This window comes from Dasypus novemcinctus, chromosome 11 (genome assembly GCF_030445035.2).
Source record: "Dasypus novemcinctus isolate mDasNov1 chromosome 11, mDasNov1.1.hap2, whole genome shotgun sequence".
NCBI lineage: Eukaryota > Metazoa > Chordata > Mammalia > Cingulata > Dasypodidae > Dasypus > Dasypus novemcinctus.
Window position 1 is genome coordinate 33,869,411 of NC_080683.1, and position 14,533 is coordinate 33,883,943.

The 14,533-nt window shown below is 36.3% G+C and overlaps 1 protein-coding gene across 1 annotated transcript in view; it reads right to left on the minus strand.

Annotated features, from left to right (window-relative positions):
• The window catches only part of LGSN (lengsin, lens protein with glutamine synthetase domain), a 51,993-nt gene that overhangs the window by 12,338 nt on the left and 25,122 nt on the right, over nt 1-14,533 (minus strand). The window lies entirely within an intron of this gene.

Genomic DNA, 14,533 nt, shown 5'->3' on the forward strand with positions numbered 1-14,533 from the left:
GCAGTAAAACCTTCTTAAACTTCTAAAAGCTAAAAAAGAAAGAGTTTTTCACTTTTTTGATTTTTATATGTTATTATGATACAGTGCTATTATTGTTGCTATATTAACAAAGATATTTCATGGTATATTCTTTTTTATAGTTTTTAAATTCCACTTACTTGAAAATTGTGACCTCTTTTACTCTCAGTTATCTTCTGTTTGATTCATATGGTACTTATGTAATAAAGCAGTCTGTTTTTTTCCTAATAGTTTATGCTTTTTTTCAAATATTTGCATAAATTTCCCCAAAAAACTTCTGATAAATTTCTGACAGTGATATACTGGCATTCTTATTGCACCTATTCACCATTTCTAAAATTATATTGCTAGAAATGTACATACATACTTTTATTTTGGGTAAATGTTTCTATATCGACATGTCTTTTAATGAAGTCTTGTTTAGGAAATGAAATACTTGATCAGGTATATAAATATTAAAGGAATCTGGATAGACTAGCACTTTAGTTTGACCCATTTGAGATCCCCTCATATAAATACTGAAGGAATCAGACAAGATAACATTAAGTTCCCTTCCAGCTTCAAAATCTGACCCAAAAGAAAGCTGTAATTGAATAAGTAGTAAAATAACAATGTGCTAAAATTGAGCTTTTTTGTGTATGTCAGGCACATCTCCTCAGTAAAATTGTCAAGATAGTAGAATCTCCATTTTACATATAAGAAACACAAGACCCGAATAACTTGCTCATAGGCACACAATAGTGAATGGAGATGCAGGTTATAAACTTATGTCTTCTGATCTCCAAAATGCCATTCTGCTTCCTAAAAGTCAGAGACCCAAGCCTGCGTTAAAATCCATTTTAATAAACTTCACCAACCCTCATATAAACTAGATAAGAAGAAAAATTTCTTAAAAAAAAAAAAAAAAGACAATTTACCCAAATACTATCCTGAGAAATTTTCCATTAAGAACCCCAGAACTAAGTGATAGATAATATGTGCCTCTGACTTCACAATAATTGCCCCATTTTTTTTTCAAATGAAGAATGGATTTAGTTCAACCTTTTGACTTTCTTTTATGTACTAGTATGATCAGAGAATAGACATAGCTACAAGAACTGAAACAAATTTATTGGATTTCTGGTTTATCCCACTGCCATTATAGTATTTTTATTATTAAACTTTCATGTGCATTTGATCACAGTGTGAGCAATGTTTCAGTAAAAATCTACTAACCAGGATTCGTGAGGTTTAGGTTCTAATTCTGTCTTTTCCACTAAGTAGCAAGTCCTTCTGGAGCCTTGATATACTTATTTGTAAACACCAATATAAATAAGGTTAATATAAATAGAAAATACACTTAAATTATTTTCATAATCAGGTAACATAATATTTCAAATCTCATTTAATCTTCACTACCACAAAACCAGGGAACATTCATTATTACCTCCATTTTTGCCAAAGCAGAAATAAGTGTAAGGAGGTTAAGTGATTTGTTCAAGGTCATTGGTGGGCAAGGAAGAACTGGAACTTACATCTAGGCCTTTATTTGGGGGCAGTTCCCACATTGCCATATCCAGACAATTGACCTCTACAGAGCTTTCATATTCTTTAATGTTATTTCTGCTACTCATGAAAACTACCTAAGTTATATATTCTTTTTCAATTGTACTTTTAAAAATAAATCTTTTCTATATAATTTAAACCGTCATCACCATCCGCTTAATCTTGATCAATCCAAACAGAAAGCGTTTAACCTCCTATGGATAAGGCAAAGTCAAAGACATAAATATAAATGAAACATAGTCCCTTTCATAAAGAGTCTTATAGGGCAGGTCATAAAGTGTTTTTATGGAAGTTAAGGGTTTCCATGTTATAAAGAAAGAGACATGCTTGGACAAACCTAGTTTAGGATAGCAAACACCAGGAAGACAGCTAAGGAATGCAGTAGGCTATATGATAAACACGAGAGCTCATAGCTCTGCTCAGGAAGTAGACGACACTTGCCGTATCAAATGTGGCACCAGAATCGCCAAATTTCCAAATTTCCAAGAAATGCCAGAAATCTGAATTTTTAGGTGAAATTCCATGATTTTTAAATGTTGGTTATTAATACAAAGTTTAATGTGGGGAGTAAAGTAGACAAGAAAGAAACCACAGAACCTGGTCTCAGAGAGACTGGACTACTGTTCAGAATAGACACAACTCTGTAAGGCCCCCAGGACAGAAATAACACCAGTGACCACTTATCTTCTTCCCAGCAGTGGCTCTAGTGTAACATAAGTGGTGATGGTCAAAGTAATTAACAGCAACAAGCCCCAAACAATAAAATCAACCAACTTTATTGAACATACTATGTACCAGTTCTCTTCTAAGTGCTAACATATATTAATACATTTAATCACAAACAAATCCTTGAGGCTGGTACATTATCACTGCCATTTTATAGATGAGAAATACTGACTCAAAGAAAGACTAAATAACTGGCCCAAGATCACACATCTTTTAAGTGGTAAAGTTAGGATTCAGCCAGCTGGTTCCAGAGCACAAACATTTAACTCATTGCGAATGGACACTGCAGGTCAGAGTACCCCCTCCCCATTGTTGGGTGCTAAGATGCTTGGCCAGAGTCCTGTCGGCAGCTGCAGTGCTAACATGTTTCTTCATGTGTGGTCTTTCCAATGACTGCATTCTTAAAACAGAACACAGCTTTCATGATCTGATTAAAGGCAGCCTCTGTGGCTTTGGAGGCATTGTGCCCACAGTCCACCTGGCTCTGTGGTTTCTTCTATCTCACTCTATCCAACTTCAGACAGCCCTCACCCACCCTGCCCATAGCACCTACTCTCCCGGTGTTAGAGCCCCTGTGGGGTCAAGATGACCCTCTCTGAGCCATCTGTTTCAGACAAGCACAAGGCTAGGAAGTGAATTCAGGTTTTACCCTTACGTGGCAATGTGTCCTGAAAGTGCAGAGGGTGTAAACCTGTCCTGGGCCCACATGACCTCAGGGACAGGTGATGAAGGCTGGTGAAGGGAGACAAGTCAGAGTTTTGTGGGGATTGGCAGACTGAAGGTCTCAGCCCTGCCTACAGGTATTGCAGAAGCCACTAACTACTAGTTATGTTAAAGGAAGATGGTAGGGGTGACCCTGCATCTTGCCAGGTTGCAAAAAAAGGAGACAAGTGAAAAATCTGCAATGGATTCTAAACTGTACCCAATGCTATTTTGAGAGAAAAATTTTCCAACATTGATATTTTTTTAAATGGTGTTAGTTCTTTAGTTGCCGGATTGTTTAGAGGAATCCAAGGCCCCAGGGCAACAGTGGGATAGCTAGAGAAATTGGCGAAAGGGCGCATTTAAATGGCTCTTGTCAGCAGCTATTAACCAACCAGTTCTGAAATATTGCCCTGTTTATCAAGCAGTTGGTTTCCATCCAGCTGACTAATCTGCATGGTTGCACCATTCGGGTGAACACAGCTCTTCAATTCTGCTCCTGCTGCTGTGGACTAAGTAAAACTGCCCGTGCTGGTCTCAGCCTCATGGCATCTGCTGCCTCACGCTTCTGCTCACTGCTGCCTTTCTGTGTGCCTCTCTGCTGCAGCACTCCTCTACTGGTTGTCACTGCCTGTGTTTTCCATGAAACACACAGGGGAAGATGTGAATTACGTTGTTTAGCCCTATAAGGTGGAATGGAAAAAAGGTGAAGAGTGTGGTCTTTGAAATCAGACTGCCTGTCTTCAAGCCCTGGCCCTACTACTTAGCAGCTGTGTGACTTTGGTCAAGTTATTTAAGTTGCTTCTTCCTCAGCTTCTTCAGCTCCAAAATACTTCAAAGGTTATCTGGGTTATTTGGTGAGTTAATATATATTAAGCATTTAGAGCAGTGCCTGGTACAGAGTAAGTACTAAATACATGTTAGCCGTGATTATTATTAGCCAGTCACCATGCATCACTGGAGACCACATTCTAGGTCACCTCATGGACCCCTAACCAGTCTGGAGATGGCTCCCATCGAGTCAGGTGCCAATCCCTTGTGTGAGCAGCTCTAGATCTGAACACAGCGAACTAGGGGTCAAAAAGATGGGGAGCGGGGAAGGCTGACAAGCAGTCTGAAGTTCCCAGAGGAGGAAGTGTGACCAACGTACACTTGTTTGGAACTCTACAACACAACTATTATTAAACAGACAGAATATTTTATAAACAGAGTTTTCAAACAGCCAGGAAACTAGGCCAAGCTTAGCCAGAGGAGGAGGCATATGAGTTAAAGGCGGAGATGGGTTTAGTTAAATCAGGCTGGAAGCACAGTGAGCATAATCACAGATGTGCAATTTCATTAGGATCACATGATATAAATATGAACATTTAGACTATGTTTAATTTAGAAGTCTAAAAATTCAGCCACAACAGGTTAAGTCTGATTTCTTTTAACAGTTCTACCAGGGAAGGTTTTTCCACTTTTCAAAAATGTGATTGCCACCATGCCATGTCGGATGATCCTTTGTCTCACATACTGGATTGGCGCATGAAAGGATGTTTTCTGTTACGTTTCACAATTCATGATTTTTTCACCACAGTGTTTCTTTTGAAAATTGTTTACATGGCTTAATACAAGTTTGGCATTTTTCATTTCAACTCAGTGGCTTGATCAAACCTAAAGGAATTTTGTCAAGCATTAAATAAAAAACTTAATCTGACTTAATAAATTTCCTTCTAATACAATAACCAGTGTTATTTAGATTCTAAATATCACTGATTTTATTCATTTACTTTTAATCTCTTCTAAGAATTCTACTTTTAATGTCAATACTTTTAAAACCCTTGTTTTGAACCCGTATAATGGCTAGCATCTAAGGTGTAGACATTAATGCATTGACCAAGTACTCTGATTTTGTTAATGATGGGGCTGCTTTAAAAAGAAAGAATGCCCCAAAAATCTCATCAAATTTTAATCTTTCTTAGAAATAATGGGAAAAAAGGATCAATGATTACCAAATTTAAAAGAATATGTCAGAGAGTTAAGAATGTGCTTTCAATTTTCTACAAGTATATTCTACAAAGAAAAAAGGAAAAAGGTATTCAAAATATTTATAGAAGAGCTATTTCAAAGATCACAAATCTGCATCTACTGATCTAAAAATATTCATACCTACTAATTAAATATTCCTACACTGGGACCTCAGCCTAAGAAAATAATCCAAAATCTGTAGTTATATGCATGTCTAGTACCACTTTCTTTATAATAGTAAAACCTTGAAAGCAACAAAGAATAAAGTAGAAAGAGTTAAACACATTGTTGTAATTCTATTCAATGGATTCACCATTTAAAAATTAGTAGTCCCCCTCCCCCAAAAAAGTGATTCCCTCTTTCATCTTTGTGTCCTAGATAGTACATTTATGACTTAAATGTTCTCCCTGCATCAAGTGCTATCCTTCTCCTCTCTGTTTTCCATACTCTTAATACTAGCCATGTTACTTCTCTAAGTCACTATTTTGTATTGTTATTTCTTTATGTAGGACAACTCTACAATTTCCCATCACCTTCAGGAAAAATTCAAATTCACATTCTCTGAGGACCTGCATGACTAAGACGCACCAAACTCCTTAGGCTCTACAGCTGGCCACTTGTGCACATATCTCCATCCGTACTAGGCTAGTTTCATCATTCCTCCAGCCCTCGTTTTTTTCCTTCTTGTTTAAGCTCCTACTGATTATCTTGTCCCCAAATGACCTTCACCCAGTGAGAAAGTTATCTACTATTCTGCCCAAGGGATTGTTTGCTGTAGCCACCCCATTCAAAGATAATTAACATTCTTAAATCCCTAGAGTTAGTAAATCTCTGATTAAGCTTTGTAGCTTCTTCAAATACCTCATAATTATTTTCATCATTACAATTAGTAAATTGCCTAGTTTGCTCTTAGAGATCTAACCTAGTAATTTGTAAATGACTCCCAGTCTCATTTAAGTAACTTTCTTTCATCTATACACGTTTTCCTCCAAACCAAACAGAAAGACAATGATTAGTTTAGCCCAGGACTATCTATTCTTTACATGCCAAGTATATATTTAGGTGTTAATTATAGAATTAAGAATCACTGCATTTATCTTAGGATACTATAAACCTTAGGGAGGTACTGCTCACAGGCCTTCTTATACTAAAAACTAGACCTTCATCTGTATATTTTAAAAGAATTTTAATCTTAAAATTATATTGTATTTTAAGAGGTTCCACCTGAATATATGAAACCTCTGTAGAATTTTGTTTTTATTTGTTCTTTATTACAAATGAATAATTCTCATTGAACAAACTCCAAAATGGAAACTCAAAGTAAAATGCAAAATTTTTTAAAAATGTAAAAGTCCTATTTTTTCCCTTATCCTTTATATTTTTGACAAATAAATATTTTTGGAAAGAGTTGTTTCTTGACATTACTACAAATAATTATATAGTGATTCATTTTCTAATATTATTCTTTAATAATTGCTTTTAGCAGAGATGTAATGTATTATAGTGATTTAGGACCAGACACATATGGAAATATACCAAATATAGACATTGAAGAGAGGAGATGTAGTATAATCATATCGATTGTTGACAGGTGACTGACTGGGATCATTCTACTTTGTATGGAATTCATTCAGTAATTCAACAAGTACTTAGTGAACATCTAAAATAAGCCAGTCATAAGTCTAAATACTCCAGGAAAAATGAAGATTAATTACATGTTGTTTGATGGAACATAAATGTCACATGTTAAAAAGTTGTTTGTCAAGGAGTGGATGTGGCTCAAGCGGTTGAGCTCCTACCTCCCACATGGGAGGTTGCAGGTTCCATTTCCAGTCCTTCTTGAAAAATAAAAACAAACAACAAAAAACCAACTCAAGGAAGCTGATGTGGCTCAGTGGTTTAGCACTAGCTCCCTACATCTGAGGTCCTGGGTTCAATCCCTGGCCCCTGGCACCTCAACATTTTAAAAAAAGTTGCATGCCAAGTATGTGTTATATGAATGAGGAAACTTAGAATCATTTTGACAATGAGGTATCTGAGGCTTTCAACAATACTCAGGTAACTCATGTGGGTTCATACCTACAAAGTAACAAAATGAATCTGTGTGGCTTGAAACCCATATTTCACTTCTTCACGTGACGTACAAACTTCAGAGGTGACAAAATATTGAAAATTAAAGAAGTTGCTTTTTGAACAATACTATATGCTGTATAGTTTTATATATATATATATAAGGTAGCAGGAATCAAACCTATTTTTTTAAACTACACACTTCAACAGAGTTCAAATATACCTCTTTTCTTTGTGGTAAAGCTAACCACAAAAGGAAAAATCAGGTAAATAAATATCTTGGAAGTGGAAGCAAATCAGAAATTTACTTAATATAAAGAAGACTAATTATGATCTCAAAATGGGCTGAGCTATATTATTAGGAATATATCCATAAGAACTGAAAGCAAGGATGCAAACTGACATTTGCACACTGATGTTCATAGCAGCATTACTTCTCATTGTTAAAATATGTAACCAGCCCAAGTGTCCATCAGCTTATGAATGGATAAACAGAATGTGGTCTATACATACAATGGAATACTATTCAGCTGTAAGAAGAAATGAGATCAGGATGCATAAGACAATGTGGATGAACCTATAGGATATTACGTTGAGTGAAACAAGGCAGACACAAAAGGACAAATATTGTATGATCTCCCTAATGTGAATTAAACATGATGAGTAGACTTAAAGAGATAAAACTCTAGGGTGTAGGTTAATAGGAAATAGAATGTGGGTTGAGAATGGGACCTGGTGCTTAATGTATGTAGCATTATTAATAAGATTAATTGAAAAGTGTGGAAATGAAGAGTTGAGAATAACACATTATAGTGAGTATGAATAACACTACCAATTTATAAATATGATTGTTGACAATAAGGGTAGTCTGTGGCCATAAATATCAATTGAAGGGAAACTTGAAAATAAACTAAGGAATGTATAGCTTAATGATTTTGGTGGTGAGTGAAGATTATAGTTAATAGTATAAATACAAGAATGCTCTTCTTTTACAAAGTGCTAAGAATATGATGTTACATGGGAAAATTACAACTAATGTAACGTATGGACAATAGTTAACAGAAACATTGATGGATTTTGTAGCAATGACAAAGGAGATATTATATCAATATGAAAGAACAAAAGTGGGCATAAGGGTGTATGGGATTTTTCCTTTTGGAATAAAGATAACTTTCTAAAATTGACTGAGGTGATAACAGCACCACTCTGTGATGAAAACGAGAGCTGTTGAGTAAACTTTAATGGACTGTACAAAGCATAGGACTGTATAACTCAGGGAATCCAGTGGTTGATGATGGACTGTGGTTAACAGGACAAACAAGAAATCACTTTCTCCTGAATGATAACAAATATATAACATGTGTTATACAAATGTACAATACAAATAGAGATAATGATTCCCTGGTTTGGGTGAAAAATACACCAAATATAAGATATGGACTATTGTTAAAAGTAATATTTTGATGATGCTCTTTCATAGTTTTTAACAAAAGTTTCACAACAGTGCAACGTACTGGTGGTGGGGAGATGTATGGGAATCTTGTATGATAATATGCATGCTTGCTTTGTAAATTTGCAAATTTTAATATACACATATTGTTTATATATATTCATGTATGAATGATAAACTTCAATAGTTTTTTTAATGGGATGGGCTATTTGGAAAAGCACTGAGATTATCATCCCCAAACATGTTTGTGGAGGGACTTAATATTCAAACATCAGGGATGAACTGTTCTGCCACTCTAGAGATTCAATTATTTTGTAGCAAAATAACTGAGGCCCAATTTCACAGATTAGGTAGAACTAGGTTACCACCAATTAGTTGGCAGCCACCTAAGAATTACAGAGCAACTACCATTATAAAGTACCTCTATATGAGAGAAATGGTGGAATGTAAATGTGACTCATACCTATATGAAAAGCTATGGATCTTGCCCCCATACCCAACAAGCTGGGAAAATAGACAAACCGCAACCCCAAACCCTAAATAGTCTCACCTTGCAGGACAGGGCATTGCAGAGTCTGCAAGAGAAAATCCTTTATGTAAAAAGGGTGCCTAATCAATAATTTCAGAGAGTGAGAAAAGTGCTTGATAAAAAGAATAACACCATGTGATTTTCATAATAGGAAGCTAACGTTCATAAGCGAAGCAAAAAGTTTGGTCAATTCTCTAGGCTAAATGCTAGTACTGGCTTTATTTAGCATTTGCATAATTGAACAGAAAAAGAAACCTCCATATTTTTCAAAGAAACTAGATTGTACAGTTTAAAATATATTTATCTGGGTAGATAAATCAAAGTGATTTTTGATGGCTTTGTAGGTAGGCAGAAAAGCAACAAAAGTACCTCAGAGATAAAACACGACAAGTAGAAAAGAGATAATATGTATATATAGTATATAATATATATTTATGATAATGGATTCTGAAATACAGCATGGAAAAGATCTAAGGACATTATAGATTTTTCAATGACAACATTAATCAGTGGGCTGCTGCAGATAAGAAATACTGGGCCTCATCTAAAAGAACATTTTAAATATGACAAGAGAGGGCTTTTATCCCTAGCTAATATTGTGATGTGCCTATAACTGGAATACTAAATATAGTTCTAGTCATTGTACCTTAGGGAAGCTTTAATGAGCTAATAATGGGTATATGTATGTGTTTTTGTGTGTGTTTCTGTATATATCACAGGTGTATGCACACTCTATATATGCAAATACCTGTACACTAGTATCATCACATTATCATCATTATATAATTGTTGTCATTATTATCTTGCGTAAAGGCAAATTAAAAGTTAAAGTTGTTGGCAGTTCTACCATAAAGGAAAAATGCAAAACTCTTTGAGGTTATAAAAATGAAAGTTTAGAGAGAAATCACTGGCCAATCTGAGACGACAGAGTATAGAATAATGGCTTGTGTTTACCGAATGCCCCCTATGTTCTAATCACTTAACTCTCTTAAACCTACAACCTCTCAGAGTAGGTACTATTAATGTCCCCAGATGAGGCACAGAGGAATCCAATAATTTGCCCAAGTCACACAACTAGCAAGTGGGAGAGCCAAAATGAAAGCCCAGGCATGCTGATTTCAGGAATTGTGCTTTCCACCACTACACGTAAAGCATGAAATTAATTCTAACATTGAGATTTCTTAACTAAGAGGCATTTATGAAACTGGTAAGTAGTGAATTTGAGGAAAAGGAAAATAAAAATATAGTTAGTTATAAACCTTGGCATCAGGAAACAAAACTTCTGAATCCTAAGAGATTAAATACATTGAAATAAAAAAAATAATTAGGAAGATTAATCAGAGTGTTATGGACAATGACATAAAGCAGAGGAAATATGGAAAGTTGGAGTATATATATCGCTAGCCTTCTGAATTTTCCTTCTGAAGGTTAGCCATATTCTCCCACAGGGCTACATTTAGCATCCCAGTAGTTAGAGGCTGCAGAACAGGAAAAAACTGGTCTTGCCCCAAATATCATCCTTTTCTTCTGTAATATGGAAACATAAACCTTTGTGTCTATTTGTGAAATTTCTACATTGAGTAGTGAACAAAGAATAGAGCTTACCTGACTTCTCAGCATATCACCCAGCTCAGTACCATACATAGGTTCTAGATAAATAAATTTTAATTATAATGATGTGTTGCCATTTCCCTCAACTTCATACACCCATAAGCTCTACTTTGCATTTTTCTGTTTTCTGTTTATGGTTGCTAATACTTTGGCTGAATGTATGACTTAAGATATTATATTGAATAAGGAGTCGCAGAAAACTATTCTTTGGGGAAAGTACTGCATCTATGACAGACCCACTTTTTGCTGAAAATGCTGCTGAAGAAATTGTGTTGAGGAAGGATCATCCTGGAGGATTTTTTTCACACACTTAGAAACTCCCCTTCTGAATCCATTGAGCCTTTGTTCAGCTGCTGTTTTCACAGCTCATCTTATGCTGCAGCTGCTCACATTACCAGAGCATCTGGTATAGGACACAATCATTGTCCTTTTCCAGATATTGGTTAATTGAAAAAGGAATGTCATACACCTTCTCACTCCCTCCTTCCCATATTCCTCCTCCTCCTTAGAACACAGTAGAGCATCAAGGTGATTATTCAGTAGAGAGTAGTCAAATAACCAGTCAAAGCTTGCCTTCTTTAACCTCTATTAAGTACAGTATTCTATCCAAAAGACAAACTATGTCTCTTGCTGTGAAAATTGTGTACTTTAAAATCATATTGTTGGAGGAGTGGGTGTAGCTCAGTGGTTGAGTGCCTGCTTCCCACGTACAAAGTCCCAGGTTCAATTCCTGATATCTCCTTTAAAAAAGTATATTGCTGGTTTCTCTATTCTCCTGAGAGTGAACAATCAACATGTAGTCTAAACTGGTCTTGGGGTGGGGGTCGGAGAGTGGAGTTCTCAAGGATTTTTCACAGGAGCTGGATCACACTGAATCCTTGGCTGAAATTTTGGGAGCTGGAGGAGAGAACACAATTCTGTCTGCTGATGTACAGGTGTAGTAAAATCCAGACCAATGAAAAGTTAAATAGTTAGAAATAAAAATCTCAGAAAGCTTATGATGTGCCTGCTAATCACCTTTAATTTCTTTTTTTAAGGCTTAGAGTCTAAGCCATCATTTGTAGCTACAAATTTACTTTCATATAATTTCCTTCTCTTGAGAAGCAGATGTGCCTCCCACCTGGGACATTCTGGGTTCAGTTCCTGTTGCCCCCTAAAAAAGACAAGCAGAGACAACGAGCAGACAAAGTGAGCAGACAGGACATCTCAGCGGGGGAAAATTTCCTTCTCTTACAGAAATATGTTCATCATTTGATGCCTCTGACAATTAGAGAACACTATACTAGATAAACCACTGATTCTCCTTTAAAAATCCCTTCTTTACATTGTCTTCCCCACTTTCTTTGGAGGGAAAAACATTTGTTCTTCTGTCCATCCCAAAGCAAATTGTTTATACTCATTATACATAGCATGGACCCCCTTAAGATACAATTATCTTCTTCACCAGCTAGAGAATGAGCAAGGACATGGTTTTTTCTCTATATGTCACTACTTCATATGCAATGCAGTGTTCTACCAGTGTCTTGCACATAGCAAGTGCAATTTCTTGATTTATCCCTTGTCAACCTCATCTAAAGAAAACCCACATCCTCCCTGACTGCATGATGGTATACATCTCATTAATCTTTCAGAATGATCAGTCAGAACTATAAAAGTAGAAGTTGGATACATACATATTAAGGGCTAAGGAGAAACACTAAATGTCAATTCATTATTTTAACATTTTCTGAAGCAGATGAACAACTGTCACTATTTAAAATGCTATGCATTTCAAATATAATTTGAAAATGGTCCCTCACCTTTAGTCGTTGTTTAACATCAAAACATTTTTTACCAATGAGACATAAAGCTTTGAGAAAAAGAAAGATTTTGCTCTCAGTAGCAACCAAAATAAGCATAAAAGTTTTTATAGCATCATTATGCTTCTGAAACTCAGTACTTAATATTATTTTCACTGATTATTCAAACTAATTGAGCTTTCCTAAATGCAAGTTCTGAATTGATTAGTTTTCATTATATTCATAAACTCAATGTGTAGTGGAGAAGAGAGTTTCTTCACAAACTTTTCCGGAACAGACATGTAACAAATAGAATCATGTTGCCCTGATTCATATTGGCACTCAAATAGTTAACACAGAATAACAAAAGGCTTTGCTGTCAGTATTTTGGTAAATAGCATTTTAATTATTAACTTCATACCTCCTGCAGCAGGTCTCCTTCATCATTCATCTCAGCCCTTTTTTATTTAAGTTGACTTCAAGAACCACAATATCCCCCAACAACTGCTCTCAACATGTATTTATATGTATATCTGTAACAAAGACTGCAAATGGTGAATTCCATGGAGGCTCTCTCCAGAGGGGTTTGGCAGGTAATAAAAGATAAATGCTAGACTCTGATGTGTCATGCCCATGGCACAGTATGTCAGAAATGCACTAGAAAAATCGAATGACAAATGCTCATTTATGCCTGACTCCCTGCAAACAAAGGGCATGCAAAGCTTAAAACCGTGCTGATGGACTTTTTTCTACAACATACGGAATTTTTGTTATGTAACAATTGTATTCTGTAATGAAATCTATTGTTAGGCAGCCAGATGATGAAACATTTATTAGACAACCATTGTACCAAAGTCCACAGAAAAAACCCAAAAGGAAAAATACAGCTGGAAATGACCCAGATTTTTTTCAGTGGTAAAGATCCACTCATTTACAATTCCTATTTTTCTTTTCTTTTCTGGGATCCCTTCTGGCTTCTAAATTAATTCCAGCCCTTTGTTGTGTAACCACAACCATCTTTTTTTATTCTCTCTAATTCTCCAAATGTCAGTCTTTGACAAACCCCAGCCCATCCCAGCTATCACAATAAACATGGAATCACCTACAGGCTGCACCACATGGTCCCAGAAACCATCCCACCTCAGTCAGAGGAAATAGGAAATGGTTTCCCTTCACTAGTAAAGGGAGTTTGAAATGCAGCTTCTGCTGCTTTCAACTGCAACCTCAAGTACCACTGGTGGGGAAAATAGGGGGTTTCTTCTGAATCAGATAACACTGTCTAAGCATTTTCAGTCTCCCCAGCCGATCACCTCCATCAAGGACTGGGGATGGCTAGGCCAACACTCCAGTCGGTCAGCTAGGCCGGACTCCCTTGTTCCATTCAAAAAGCCCCATTTCTTAAGGAGTGTTGCTGTTCCTATTTCCATCTCATTAGCCCTGGTTCTATACCTGACTCCAATGTCTGTAGCCTGTGCTACCCGATCTATGACCCAGTCCTGGATTTAGACCTAGCTCTGAGGCTGATGTTCACCTGGAACTATATCTTCAGCATGGCTGTTGTGGACTCTTAGACCTCCCCAAGAAAAGGAACTTATCATCCTACCTAGTATTCGACTTCCTCCTGTTATTTTTCTCCAGATGTCTGCCAGGGTGTTTAACTCCCAGGTAGGCAGAGCCTCACCTGGGTTTTTGTCCAATCTAGTATTTGCTTCCTCCTGTTATTTTTCTCCAGATCTCTGCTAGGGTATTTAATTCCCAGGTAGGCAGAGCCTCACCTGAGTTTTCATTAATTTCTTCTGATACCACATTTCCTTCTACTGTTACAACTCTTTCCAGCATGTTCTCTTCTTGCAACAGGTGCCATTGTATTACGGAAAAAGCTTGGTGAAAACACTTTGTTTCATTTCTGAAATGCTTTCACTTCTATGTCAGAGGAAAGAATTATCCAAGTTGGGTTCAATAATAGTACATATTAAGCATAAAATTCTGTCTATAGCACAACCTGTTCCAAATTTTCTCCTGGGAATTTTATCTCCATTTAAGATTCATCTTTATTTGCTTCCTCTTCTTTTCCTTATCAATGTGTACCCCATG